This window comes from Corvus moneduloides, chromosome 1, assembly GCF_009650955.1.
Source record: "Corvus moneduloides isolate bCorMon1 chromosome 1, bCorMon1.pri, whole genome shotgun sequence".
Taxonomy (NCBI): domain Eukaryota; kingdom Metazoa; phylum Chordata; class Aves; order Passeriformes; family Corvidae; genus Corvus; species Corvus moneduloides.
This window is the reverse complement of record NC_045476.1, coordinates 121253076-121267965: the sequence shown is the minus strand read 5'-3', so window position 1 is coordinate 121267965 and position 14890 is coordinate 121253076. Positions and strand designations below refer to the sequence as shown.

The window sequence follows — 14890 nt, the reverse complement described above, 5'->3', positions numbered from 1 at the left end:
ACCTAATCTTCATCACAGACACAGAGGAAAAGAACCTATTTTAAGCCTTAAATCTTAGATAAGCACAAGATGAGGTTTTGCCAAAGGGCAGCTTGCATTTTGGACATAGAATGTGCAAAGCACCTATCCAGTTGTGAATACTTTTAGCCTTCCTGTACTCTCCCATAGTTACCCCTTCGGCTTTTGTTCATCTTTAGCTTTTTTGTGGTACAGCTGTAGACACCCCAAACATACAGCAGAGTGAGGGAACTCCAGGCACCCCCTGGAGTGGCAGAAAGGAGGCGTAAAAGCAACTAAGCAAAATGGTGTATTAAATAGAGGAGGAGGAATGTTTGAATCAGCTTATAACATGAGAGGCAAGAATCAGGTCTTTTCAGAGAATAACCATTTCCTGTTCTGGCTTTATAACTTCAAAACTCTTCAAGGGCTGATTTAGTTTGGGCTTACAATGACAGAAGATTGCACCATGCCTCTCTTTGAGTTCATACTGTGCAAAGACCCCACTCACAGGGAGCCACATTCAGAGAGCTGCTACACAGTGAGACATTAGGCAAACATTTTATACTAGCACATATCTGTTCCCTTTTCTGCTGTGCAGCTGGATAATACACAGGTAACCCTTCTGTCATGCTGCTGCTTGAGAGAAAGCCTTGTAAATAATTTATGAAGCATTGCTATTCTTTAATTATGTCTGTCAATAACCTACTCAACAGATTTAGTTACATGCATGTGTATAACTATATATTGGGATGCTTTCACACTGAATCACAGCATTATGCTGTTAACTTAAAGCAATTCTTCAGGAAAAAATGTCAACTTTGTCTTGAAACACAATAGTTCCTACTTCATGCTGGTTGCTACAGAGGACTAACATTATGATATCAGAATATTTGATTCAGTAACTGAAATTTTAAGGTCTTTAATGTTTAAAATAGCACAGGGGTTGTCAATGCACATTTTTCAGTATAGTATGTATTTATTTGTATGTGTGCAAATAAACACAGAAACATCACAACAAATTTAATTAACTTATACTGCATGCCAAAAACTTCATCTGTAACACAGAATCATAGAATCATTTAGGTTGAAAAGATGAGTCTCTTTGATGGGCAGCTCCCAGTTCTGATATATTTCATATTTTAAAATTTTTAAGCAGCAATTTTTTCATAGAAAGATGACTTGCAATGATATGCAAGAATTCTGTCCTGAATTCAGCCAGAGAAACTGTCCTGCATCCTCATCCTCCATAGAAAATTCACCCTTTTCCTCTCTTATGTAGAAGTCACACAGTTCAGAATAGTCAGAGCCAAAGCAGAAACCTACAGGTATGTATTCCCTATTGTTTCAACAGATGTGGATAGATGAATCCACAGTGCAGGAAGTGCAGGAAAATACAGCTGCTCTCTGCTTTTAGAAAAAAATATTTCTTTTTACTCAGAAACAGAGAATAAATAAGTGGAGAAGTTACCAACTTTAACTTATAAAGTCCCCTTTTAAGATAAGTGGATACCATTTGTGAGAGAAGCTGAGAGAGTAAACTGCCCTGAATCATTCTTCCAAGAGTCTACATTGCTTTCACTTGTTAATATATTGCTCCGTTAAACCTGTAAGATGCTGTAAGTAGTCTACTGTGACCTTTTTCTCAAACCTCTCTCTTCCTCAAACCTCTTCTCATAGGATGAAAACTTTAAGCTGGAACACATTTCAGTTGAAATCAGCAATATTTATACCAGTGAAGTGTATTTTGGAGTGTAAGAAGCATATTGTCCAGAAAGTGACTAGATTTTGACATGCATAATAAAGACTAAAGAGAGATGAAAGATTAAAAGAGAAAAGTACTAGGTAATGATTACAACAAAGAGCAGATGAGTTATCGATCCCATTTTGCTTACTTTCTAGTCATTAACAAAGCCATTCTGGGAAATAAGGTTAGGTGAAGAAAATGGGAATTTTAATCACTTTATTGTCTTTTTCTAGCTTTCAGTTGAAAGTTTTACTGCTATTTTACATTCTTTGTCCTCACTTTACATAACAAATGAACAATTATTGAACTGTTTAAAAGGAAGTATGCCTTGCAAGATTCATTTACCTTTTGTCCTCATTCACCATGTACAGCATGTCATACTGCCATTCTTCCACACAGAAAGAGGAGGTACAATGGGAAATCTATTCCTACTGATAAATGATTTTAGTAGTACACAAGAACAGCTCAGGTTCACGAATGGAAAATTGATAATTTTTACAAAAAAAGGTAATAACCAAAAGTAATGTGACAATTGTTACAGGGAGATATGTTTATGAAATGAAACTCAACACTTGAAACACAGGGAGTCAAACAGTTTGTCTGTAAGAGTCAGTACAGTTAGAATTTCTAAATACAGTTAGAATTTCTACAGTTTTACAAATATGAGTGAAATTCCACCAACAGTTAGAGATACTGGCATATTAATATATCTTCCCTCTTCCTCATTGCCAAACAAATGTTTAGCTCAAAACTTTATAGAGCTAATATGAGGACAGTGTGAATGAAGATGTCTGGCTTGTCTCATGCACATTCACAAAAAATGAATTTATCTGCACAAGTGGACATTATGTGGACATTATGGACATAATATGGACATTATTGGTAGTATATTACACCAACTAAGCAGTAATGACTTTTACCACTGAAGTCAATTCATTAACACATTGAACAAGTCAGTTGTCAATCATGATATAATTTGTAGATAAAGGAATGGATAGATATATGAACAGCAATCCTGTTTGCTTACTTGGAAGAAAACTCCCTTACATTTATTGTATACATATTGCCAATAACTTGCCCATCAGGCACTATCATTGACAAAAAAAGTTTTGACTATTTCTGGCAGCAATAATTCTAGAAATATTTCAAGGTTACTTTCAAACACAAGAGGGAATATGTAAATATAAACTAAATATGCATTTTTTCAGTTACAGCAGTTTCTGATTTACAAGGAAAACTTAGAGCTAGGTTGATCAGAGGAAGTAACTTTGGATTTTTTTCCCAGAACCATGATGTGTTGTATGCATGGTAAAAATGACTCAAGATTAAAAAGCTAAGGACTAGTTCTTGCAAACAATGAAGCTCTCTTAAGAATTTGAAATTATTTGAAAAACTTTCAGAATTCTTCTCTTTTTGCAGTTTCTTCCATATTTTCATATAGTTATATTAAATACCTTAAATTACTGATATGTTAGTCCACAAATGAGGAAAAGGTGGGGGTTGTTTTGTTTTGTTTGATTGTTTTATGTTCTTTCTCCCCCACCCCTCCCTACTGCGGGTCAAGGTGTGTGGAAGGTATCTTTTCAGCTTTATACCGGCTAGCGCTTGTATTTCAATGCCTTAGAAAGCCTCGAGCAGCCTTGAGAGGTAGCAAGGGCGATCTAGCACTTTAGTAGCTCTAAAATCGGTACCTGTATCAGCTGCAAAGCAAATACCATCTGCAGAAGCAAAGAGGGAGAAATACAGCTCCCTGCTCGCTCAATTCCCTGCAGTTAGAAGCTTTCCAATGAGACAGACAACCAGAGATGTTCACAGGAAAGTAGCTGAGCTGAGAGAGAGGTGGAGCCTCCCCTCAACCATCTTTTATTCGGAGAAGGGGAAAGGGGCGGACTGGGGGCGGACCCGGGGTGAGCGGCCAATCAGACACTGCTAAAGAGTTTGAGTTACATTTGGCTTTGCCCGCACTTGGAACAAAGAGCTCGGAGCACATGGGCAGGAGCAGGTGTCTTTGGGAGGGGGAGGGGAGCTCAGAACAGGCAGCAACAAAGGTGTATTAAAATGCCAAAAAGAGAGAACTGGAGAGAACTTGATTCATTGAATGTTGAATAGTGGCACTAAAGTGGTATCACGGTTTTTCAACAGATTAAGTAACATCAGGTCACTGAAAAAAGTACTAATTATTAATCCCACCTTCTTACTGCCTGGACCTTCCAAAAAGAAATTTTACTAGGGTTATTACATACAAATGCCAGTTGATTACTGATTTCCATAATGATCCCATCACTTATAAAATATTCCGATGTGGTTGAAGACTGGATGGAACACTTTCCCCAGGGAAGTGGTCACAGCACTATAACTGACAGAGTTCAAGAATGGTTTGAACAACACCCTGAGGCACATGGTGTGACTCTTGGGGTGTCTTGCACAGGGCCAGGAGTTGGACCTGATATTTTTTATGGGTCCCTTCCAACTCAGCATATTCTAAGATTCTATGATTTTCCCTAGTATGTGAAAAGACGTAAGTGGACCCAACCTCTACAAAGTGATCAAGAAACTTATTTTTGAGGGAATACTAATTTTGATTAAATATAAAAATATTTTTCAAAAATTTCAAAACAATAATGCAACAACTTCCTAAGATGGTTTTTATCATATATGAGGAGTTGGGTGAAGGTGAGAAAAATTCCCAGTGCTAAATCCAGGGAACACTTGCATGACAAAAATTAAACTCAGTAGTAGACCTAATTTCCAATTTCTAACTAGGTTATATATTCCCACTGTATGCCATGCATACACTGTATGCCATGCACCCCCGTCAGAAGAGATATGGCAATTTCTAAAGCAATGCATCCCAAATTGCAGAAAACGCATGACCAGACACTATTAAAAAGGATTTGCTTATTGTTTGTATCATTGAAAGGTAATGATCTGACTTATTTCCAGAGGCTATGTTGACTATTTAAGATGCATGGGTTTTCTTTCTATAGAACTCTTGATTTTTAATATTTTTGAGATATTCTATGAAGCCTTACATTTTAGGCCTAGGAATTTACCTAACTATATCAAGTTTTAATTTTTCTAGTTAAAAATGAATAATGGTAACACTTAAAATGTTGATATAGAAGTTGCATGGATTTAATAATGAAAAGCTATTTAGTACTGCTGTTACTACTTGATTTAGTATTTTTTAATTTCAGCTAGTGAGTAATAGCAGATATTGATTTGTTGGTGCACAGTGTCTAACAAAGTCATCCCTGTAACATGAAGAAGCCATGACACTGAAAAATCTTAACATCTCCTCATCAACATTATGGCTATATATATTAAATTCCTGCTGGTGTTTTAAAAATCATATACATATATTTAATTCAGAATGAGTTCATGTAGAAAGAACTACATAAACATTAAATATTGTCAATAAACTTTCTCATGCAAAGTATAACCTTACTACCAGTGGGACCAAGAATTAATTTACTTCTACCACAAATGACCCTATATAAAGTTAGGATGTTCATGAAAGAAGTGAGATAGGCAAAAAACCCAGTTATGCATGTCTGAGCCAGTAGCTGTGTGAAATAGTGAAATTAAAATAGTCAGTGTTTCGAGAACGACAGTGACTATATTTCTATGCAATTACTATAATGACTGTAAGGGGGCTATTTGAAGAAGTAAATTTTATGGTGATGTGTGATATTGCTGAATAAAATCTCTACATAATAACAACACTAATCTGACTATTTTTTATAATGTCTACAATGATACTGCCTTTTAATTTTATAAACCCTTTTAAATTCCCAGTTCAAGAAAACATTTGAGCATATGCTGAAGTCTCTCTCAATATATTCAGGAAAGCAATGAAGCACGAAGTCCCTCTGACTTCAGTAAGTATTCTTTCCTGAATAAGACTGTAAATCCCCTCTCAAATTACCAGTGAAATTTACCCACCAATGAAGTGGTAAGGATTTAAAACAGAACAATTATTTAGATCCCAAGATCTATGTTCTCTTGAACTGGAGCAAATTTCACTCTTCAGTCTTTAAAGAAAAATTCAGTTCATTGGTTCATTTTACAATTCATACCATGAATTGTAAAAATTGGGAAAACAGAAAAAAAGAGAAAAGGTAGAAGACACCTTTGTAGCCAATGCACAGTCACACAGTGAACAAGCATCAAGTCCATCGGCAGATAACACATATTTTGACACAATCACAGAGAGGTCAAAAGCTACAATGTTGAATTATATTTATTTTTAAAATCAACTGCTTTATTTAGTAAAAGCCATATAGTTAACACAGAGTATTAGCATTAAGAACACATCACTGCATAGTGAGGTTTTAATTCCTATGATCTAATATTTATCACAGTATTTGCCAACAATTGAAGTTATTCAAGAAATATAATATCAAGACCTAACAAAGGTTTCTTCCTTCAGAAAATTTCTCTTTCCAATATACAGAGAAAACTAGAACACCATTTTATGACAGTAGTTCCTACTCAGGCTGCACAACTTAAAGCATACTTCAGACTATAGTTTTACACTGCTACACAGTTGTAGGTTTTAATCTTTTGCTGTTTGATTCCAAAACCTGTGTTAGATATTTAAACACAAACCCAAAGGGCTGCACACTAAAACTGAGGGCTATCTCAAAAAAGGGGACAGGAACTGCAGGGCAGAATAGTGCACTTCCCAAGGACACAGGAAGACGTGCCCTTCTATTCTGCCCCCTCTTCTGCTTGTATCCTGCTACCAGCACTGTTTGGCAAAAGTGCAGGGGGATGCAGTAACACAAGAACTTACAGCAAAGACACCCTCCAGTGTCCACCACTAAGAAATTGTTCTGAAAAGTGCAGATAGAGGTTTAAGGATCTGCAAGATGACACAGCAATGGAATTGAAGCAGTGCTTGCTTAGTGAACGCTCCAGCTACTAAGGCACTATACAAAAGATCATTTCAAAGTAACATACACAGAAATTCAAGGTTTGATGCTTTTTGAGAAGTCCCATCAGACTGGCCACTTAGAAAATTCCTCTTGATCCCAAGTGGCAGCACTTGTTTAAGCTAGACCATTAGGTGGTTTCTCAGATGCTGCGGTGGCAAAGTCCACTTTACACCCCGCATGCTGCTTTGAAAGTGGTCTCTCCGTAAACCTCTGTGCTAGAAAGTTCTCCCTTTACCAAGATTCCACTGGTCACTGACTCTCTCCCCCCACCCATCTCTTCACCCACTGGCTCCTGCTATGTCACTCACCCTTGCCTCTGCCCCCTAGCCCTGAGACCATTGGCTTCTGATGCTTTGCCCACCCCGGGACCCTTTGGGACAAAACCACGCACATGTTTTGTTCTTGGTTCTCTGTCCCTGCTTCCTTCGAGTGTGTTGGTTTCATTAAATGCCTTGGAATTGCATGCAGAGAACCCTCTCGCCTCTTTGTCTCCGGTTCGCGCATAGACTGTGGGTGTGAGTGGCTGTTCGTGACTACCTGGGAAGGTGTCATAGGTTAGCAAGCTGAGTCTCGGAAGTGATGTTCTTCTTACAGCTTTCTCTATGACCTGACAGAACCTATCAGATGGCCAGCTTGAATATGGACAATTCTTTAAGCCACTTAAAATCGTGACCACTTCTGTGATACACACTTAAGAATAGACAAACTCCTCCCCCCCAAGCTCTCTCTCGTTTCTAGGCTGGGCCATGGCTCCAGGATGATCCCCCCCCACCCCCCAAGCAGGGCTGTGGGCAGCCAGAGTGGCTCGGAACCCCCCCACCTCCACTGCAGCCAAGATTTCAATAAGCCACACAGCTGCAAGGCCGAGGTGAGATTAACCCTTTTATTGCTGTGAAGAGCTGAAAATCTGAGGGAAGAGAAAGAGGAGATGCTTAAAGCTGAAATTCTGTTGTGAAGCTATGATATATCAGAGTATCCCGTTGTAATTTCATGAAGATATGGGGGGTGGAGTGTTCAACTCGTGAGCAAAAGCACCTGCGCTGAGATAGGCAGATGCTGACGCAGCTGTAATTTCATGAGAAGTTTGGACAGGGAGAGATGGAAGCGATGAGGACTTTTGCTCCAAATGGGAAAGGAGAAAACCTCAGTTCCTAGAGATGCTCCCAGAGATAGTCCTAAAGATGAAGATGAGGAAGACCCTTTGCTCCCAGGGAAGGAGAAGGGCCTCTGCTCTTGTTTCTGAACAGCTCAACCTTAAAATTGTACCCCAAAAAACTTCAAGAGTGGACCCTTGAAAGCAGTTGTGGGAAAAGCTGCAAGTCGGGGGAAGGGACTCACATGCGAGCAGAGATACTCCTCTTCCTAAATGGAGTGGACAAAGTTATTTGGAAGTGGGCGGCTCTCTCATTGTGATAATGTTTTCATAGCATGAGCAAGAAGAGACTTCTCTTTCTAAATGGACTGAACAAGGTTATTATGGCAGTGGTAAACAGACTGAACATCTTAAGGGTTGTCTTTTTACATTGTCAGTGGGAGAAGGGAGAAAGGTGGGGGGAGGAGGAGAGTTCTGAAGGTATGGTATAATTTTTTTTCCCCTCTTTTAGGTCTGTTAATAAACTTCTTTATATTCTTTCAAGTTTGGTGCCTGCTTTGTGTTTCTCCTAATTCTTATCTCACAGAAGATAAAGAGTAATGAGTATTTTGGACCAAACCACTACAGCGGGTGAGATCGGGTGCACACGTAGGTGCTGGCAGAGTGCCGCCTAAGCGTGTCCACAAAGGACCCTGTGGAATATACACGGCATTGATCCACTGAAACTCCCTTTCCATACTCAGATGTACAGCATCATACCACTCATCTTATAGCTATACTCAGGCTTCCTTCATTGATCCTTGCTCTGCCTGTTTTCATAGGTTCATGGGCTTTAGTCACAGAGGTATCAGAACATGCAACCTCAAGACTGCTGTAAAAGCATTAGTAGAAAACTAAGTGATCTTCCTTTAAAAATAGATTTCATCATCTTTCGGGCCTACATGCCAAGTAGGCCACTTATATTAGCTAACACTGAGAGACATGTACAGAATTTTCTTCACAGGAATAACTAAAATAATCAGATGCAAGCAATATGAATAAGTGTAATGAGGAGGTAGGAGAAAGAGATTAATTTAATTAAAAAAAAAAATTGAAAATATAATTAACCTACAAAATAAAAAACATCCACCAGGCAATAGAAGACCAAATACAGATCAAACAGAGGACATAGACTCCTATCAGTTCTTTCTTCAATGAAGAACAAGATACTACTGATTTTTCAGTGATCTATTCAAAATCAAGTTGAGAAAAAGAATATGGTTTCAAACTTTTAAGTCTAACACTTGTGGAATGGAGTACTTCCAAGTTGGTTTAAAAGATCTAACAGCAGCTTTCTGGAAATCTTTAACCTTTCTTATACTCCACAATCAACACTAAAATGTCTATTATTCTTTCAGTCAGAGTAATAGTAGGCTGCAACTAATTATTGCTTGGTTCCATGTTTATATTTTGAAAAGTAATATAGGAGTGCCTCAGCAAAAGATATCAATGCAAGCAAAAAAAATATTAAAGGAAAAGTCTTCAGCATTTTCCTGTTTTTCTTTCATTAATCTTAGTTTCAATAATATCACACAGAAAAATATCGCTGTAAGTTCTTAATTTTCATTCTTAAGTCATGTACCCTAATTTTGAATTCTGTTTCACTAAAGGCTGTGTGTACTGGTCATAGGAGTTCATATTAAATAATTAGAAGGCCATTACTCCAACACAGAAACTATGAAAAGCAAGGAATTGGAAATTTTTAAAATGCTATGTCTTCCAAAACTGAGAACACACCCCAGAGTCTGTGACTCAAAGGTCATATGGGACATTTTGGGTCCTTGAACTGAAACATTTCATACTATATTCTGAAATACGAAAAACAACAATTCCTTAAATAGATTCCAACTATAAAACATTATTTACCACAATCTACCAGTATATTCTTTGACTCATTCTAGCTGAGTTTCAGACGGTTGATTCTAATGCAAATGTTCATTTTAATACCAAACAATGGGTCTTGTTAATGATTCTCAACCTATGGACTACTTATTGGTGTGGGACTGTGGTCCATAGAAGAAATACACAAAGATGTATTTAATAGCCATTCAGTTCTACGTGATAGGCAGCTATTCATGACAAGAAAATACCTATGAAAATACCAAAAAAAAAAAAAAAAATCCCACAGAACTAGAAGACTTCAAGACAAACTTATTCCAAGCTTTATGAGCTTTTTCAGCATATCTATTTGTAGTGAGTACGTGCCAGAGCTCAGAATGGCCTAGTTTTATTTTCACATTATCTACTCCATGAATGACTCTGCTTCTCCAGGATTATTCAGCTACAGTAAATGTACTTAGTAGTTCTACAGTTTTACAAAGTCCTCTACTTTAAATGCTCACAGATGTCTCACTTTTTAAAAGTGATTACGTATTTGGCTTCTGGGCACCTACTCTCTGTCGAAGCTAATTCATGAACACATCTTTTTGACTTATATATGTAATGGCTTCCAAAGAAACTGGCTAAGAGGAACAAGACAAATCCTTTAACAACACTGAAAATGACAGAAATACCAATGGAATTTTTCCCAGTGTGGTTGAAACTAAACAGCATGTAATTTACATTTTTTTAATGTGAAATAGGAAACTTGAATACTTTTTGACAATACAAAGCTTTAAGATAGTTTTCTAACTGTGTATTACAACTCTATGAGTGATAAAATCCCCACTTTTATTTAGGCAACCTACTCAACCCCTCCATTAGTCAAATATTATAAATCCATAAGCCTAATTGTGGTTTCAGCTTGTTTGGTTTACGCGTAAGTTTCATCTTCACATACAACACACTTCCATTACAATTGTATATATGTCAGTAAACTTCTCATCAGTATATCTCAGAAATTTACATAGGAGCCAGATTTTGTTTGGGATTAATTTAACTGACATTGTCAAAAACAGATGTTGACTAAAGCTGCTTTGGGAGGAATGCATGAACCCCTTAAGCAAACAAAACTACAAAAATGGGAGAAGCCTTTACACCAGTGTTGTAACAGCATCTACTGATTTCTACACCGGCTTAAATAGCATCGTGTGTGCACTGGTGTGTACAGCCAGATGAACAATAAGCTTTCCCATCAATCTACAGAGGATTTCTTATTTAAGATACAAAGTTTTTGGACTTCTTAATAATCAGAAAGCAACCGTGATGGTAGTCTGTGCTGAGAATGTTGTTTGGGATTTTTTCCTTTTAATTAGTTAAGGAGAATATTCAGAAAAATGTCAACATCTGCAGCACTTGTGACATGTTTTAAGCAGGCTCCAGAGGCTTTGCACATTTGCCTTCAAGGATGCATGACATAAAAACTCAAAGATATTTTTCTTTCTTTTAAGCAGGCCATATTTTAATACATAGATAATATGTAGAAATTCTTCCTACTCATCATATCTTCACAAACCCTTGTGGGATCAACCTTTATTACTCATACAAATGGTATCCTTTTAGTGGATTTTAGTCCAATATAATATGAAGTGTTGAGAATAAGCCAGAACTGTAATTTACTAATTATTTGTAGGCTACCAACAAATCATTTGCATTGCTATTCTCTAATAGTAGTTTCAGATAGTAAGACATCAATAAAACCATCTTTAAATGAAAGCAGAGAAATTTAATGAGACATATTCTCTTGGAATAAAAAAAAAAAGATTATTTAAGGTATGTCTAATATACACCAACTAAATATCCCATCACAGATTTCTCCAATATATATTTAAGTCAGCTTTTGATTACCATCCATCAACCTGGAAAAAAACAGACAGACTATATGGCAATGACACTTTCTGGTGATAAGAGCTGCCTCAAACTGAAAAACTCTGTGCTGTATACAAGCCAGAGCTTCAGTCATGAAATTACAAATAAATGAAATGTGAAAACCAATACAACAGGTAACAATACCAGTATCTGGTATGTAGAATATTAATATTTTGCTTGTGGTCTGCAGGTGTTATGGCATATATGGCACAACAATGCAATGACTGTTCTAGGAAAAATAGATGTATAATGCATGATCTATCCAACAGTGTAAGAGAACATGGCAGAATCCAGCACATAACCATGAGCTGAATTGAAGAAAAACATTGTATATCAACTCTCAAAACCATAAGCCATCTTTCAGCAATTAGCCAGGAAAACCTTAGAAGAATGACCTAGGCACTTATGACTCTCCACTCCCTGTACAAAAGTTATACAAAATAGAAATTAAAGCAAAAGGCTAAAGACATTACCCATGTTACATAATGAAAAATAATCAGTGATATTTACAGAATAAAGCAGAATTTTCCATTTATCTGCATGATTCTCAGTTACAACTGTAATAAAAATCACTAGAAACCCTCTTAATGAATGGATTTGTATTTTTCTTTTGCTGGAAGATATTATACTAAAAAAAGCTTCATACAGAAGTTTTTCTTTTTCAACAATTTTTTTTTTTTTTAAGTAGGGGTAAAAATAAAAACAAAGTAAAAAGTGGAAATGTCTTTTTCTAGTAAGCTGCAACAGAAACTAGACAATAACTTGGAGTTAAGGTCTCCAAATTTTGCAGGTAATGAGTACAGGAAGAAATAATTCTAATCAAACTATTAATTTAAAGAATTTGGAGTTCTTTCTTTTCATAGTTGATCATAATGCACTTTTTATTATTATTATTATTATTACAGTAATGAACTTGACTGGTTTGAGTTTTCTAACCCTGATTATTAACAAAACAATGAAGCTGCTTAATAATCTATTAAGAATATAAAAATCTCCTGCTCTTTTAGTCAAATTGTTCCCACAAATCGAATTTACCAGAAAAAAATGCTTTCCTGGTTGAATTCTATATGACATTTCTAAGATAGTTACTAAACAAGTACATTTGTTTTGTTTGTAATTTTTGAAAGGCTCATTAGTAGTATTCAAAATGCATACACATTACCTGACTGTAAAACATTCCAGCTATTGTTCCTGTTCCTAATGCTTGAAGAGTGAAAAACTTCCATTTGACACAGCATTTTGAAGTACAGTCTTAAATTTTAAGACATTTTATGAACAGATATGAATCTATGATTGTTGAAAACAATACAAGTGTTGCATGGCTTGAACATTTTGCCTGACTAGGCAGAGCTCCAAGTCTGGGGGAAAAAAGAAAGATCATTCCCAGAACAAGAGTTTGCTCACACTAATCCCATTGCAAGGCTGGGGTCAAACACACAGCCAGTGGCAAATTTCACATTTACATATTCAATATAAAATTTGCTGTTGGCAAATACGACCTTAACACTTAGTTTTCATGAACACTCACAGTAATCAAGCACCAGAATATAAATGCTCATGAAAAATTAATAAAAAGTGGTCTTAAAGAGTTTGAAATCAAATTCTAATTTTATATTTGAATAAATATTACTGTACAAACCTATTGCCATTTGTTCAGTTCTAAATGTTATCAACTTCAATATGACAAAAAAATAATTCTTGGACAAATTTGTATTTGATGTTTTAGATCAATATATGCAGTTAATTCTGCTAAGCTTCTTGGACGCTCAGGATCTAATCTCTGAGAAAGATATTTTAGTACTTCAGGGAAAGTGCCTAGTGGTAAAAGCTCTCAGCTGAGTAAATGCATAAAAACATACTTTCATGCCCTTTAATGCAATGGCTGTTTTTCTCCTCCAGATTAATTGTATTGCATCTGGTTGAAGTTGAGAAAATTACTTTGTTCTTCAAAAATTTAACAAAATATGTAAATTCATAATTTTAGGCAAATACATATGTATTCTGCTGAACTGAGATCCAATATAATTATATTGTAATTTGAAAATTTTAGAAATAATGTTGCCTTAACATTTTTAAGATCATTTTCATCAGTGTCTAAATTTTAAAGGTCTTGGCAAAACTGGATTTGGAGGTACTCGTGCTGTATTTTGATTAACTTGAGAACATTTACAGATATTTTGGAAACAAAAAAGATTAGCATATAATTCCAAAGAAGTAAAAAGATAATTTGTATTTCAGCACAATGATGAAAAAGTGCTGAATTACAGTTTTAATCAGTTTATAGAATGAGGTCTTTGAAGCTTTCAAAATTAAGCATAAATCTGATATATTAATCAAAACTGATTAAGCTACTTATCCCATTGCAACCCTTATTTTACCTTTTCTTATTTTCTTAATTGAGCAATAACACCACAGAAATCCATTCTTGCCAGAAGTTAATTACCATTTGAGACTATAAAATCTTATAAAAACAATAATTTGTAGACTATTATATAGAGTGAATGTGTTTTCTGAAACAAAATTGGCAACATCAACAATAAAAGAAAACCAGAATGATTTGTGTAATTCTATTACATTGCTGCTGGGTTATTATGCCAGAATATCACAAATGCACAAACTACAGGCCTCACTTTTAGAAATTCCAAGTCTCTCAAACCTTAATAATTCTAGTTTTACAATTTTCTCTGTGCTCTCACTTTCTATAAAGATTCAGAAAATAAGAAAAACACTGCTGATGCTACATAACTCCATGATATCTAATGAACATTATACAGAGATGCTTTGATTCAAAAAAGCATGGCCCTTTTTAGATAGCACTTTCCTGTTGAGATATAAAGATCCTGGAATACTAAAAGCTTCAGTTGTAGAAGTAAAATTAAAAATTTAAATGTCTTAATGCTTTCAATTTCCAAAGCTCCCAATGTTTTAATTGGAAAAAACTCTGTTTCAGAGATTTGTTGTTGCCATTGTTGTGCAGGTGATTGACTTTACCCTAAAACCTCACTTACTAATTGATGGAAAGATGCTTTATGCACTCTGTGAAACCTTGCAATATTTCAGGGTGATGGATATTTAAACAAAATATTTTATTTGTTTGCATGCATTATGGTAAACCCTAGCTCTCACCAACATTTCTCTCCAATCACTGATTCAGAAATCATACATGATCTGAAATGCACAGGGGATTTTGAATATGTTTTGTATTTGATTTCCCATGTAAACATGACTGAACAAAAGATGTCAGCATAACCTCAAGACAACTGAGACATGATGGACATTTTGTGAAACATGCCTGTCTATTCATTTACCATGTAAGTACATCATACT

General features: G+C 35.8%; 1 protein-coding gene across 4 annotated transcripts in view; it reads right to left on the bottom strand.

The window, feature by feature from the left end:
- SNTG1 (syntrophin gamma 1) overlaps positions 1–14890 on the bottom strand; it is a 335889-nt gene that overhangs the window by 109943 nt on the left and 211056 nt on the right. The gene's annotated exons all lie outside the window — the stretch shown is intronic.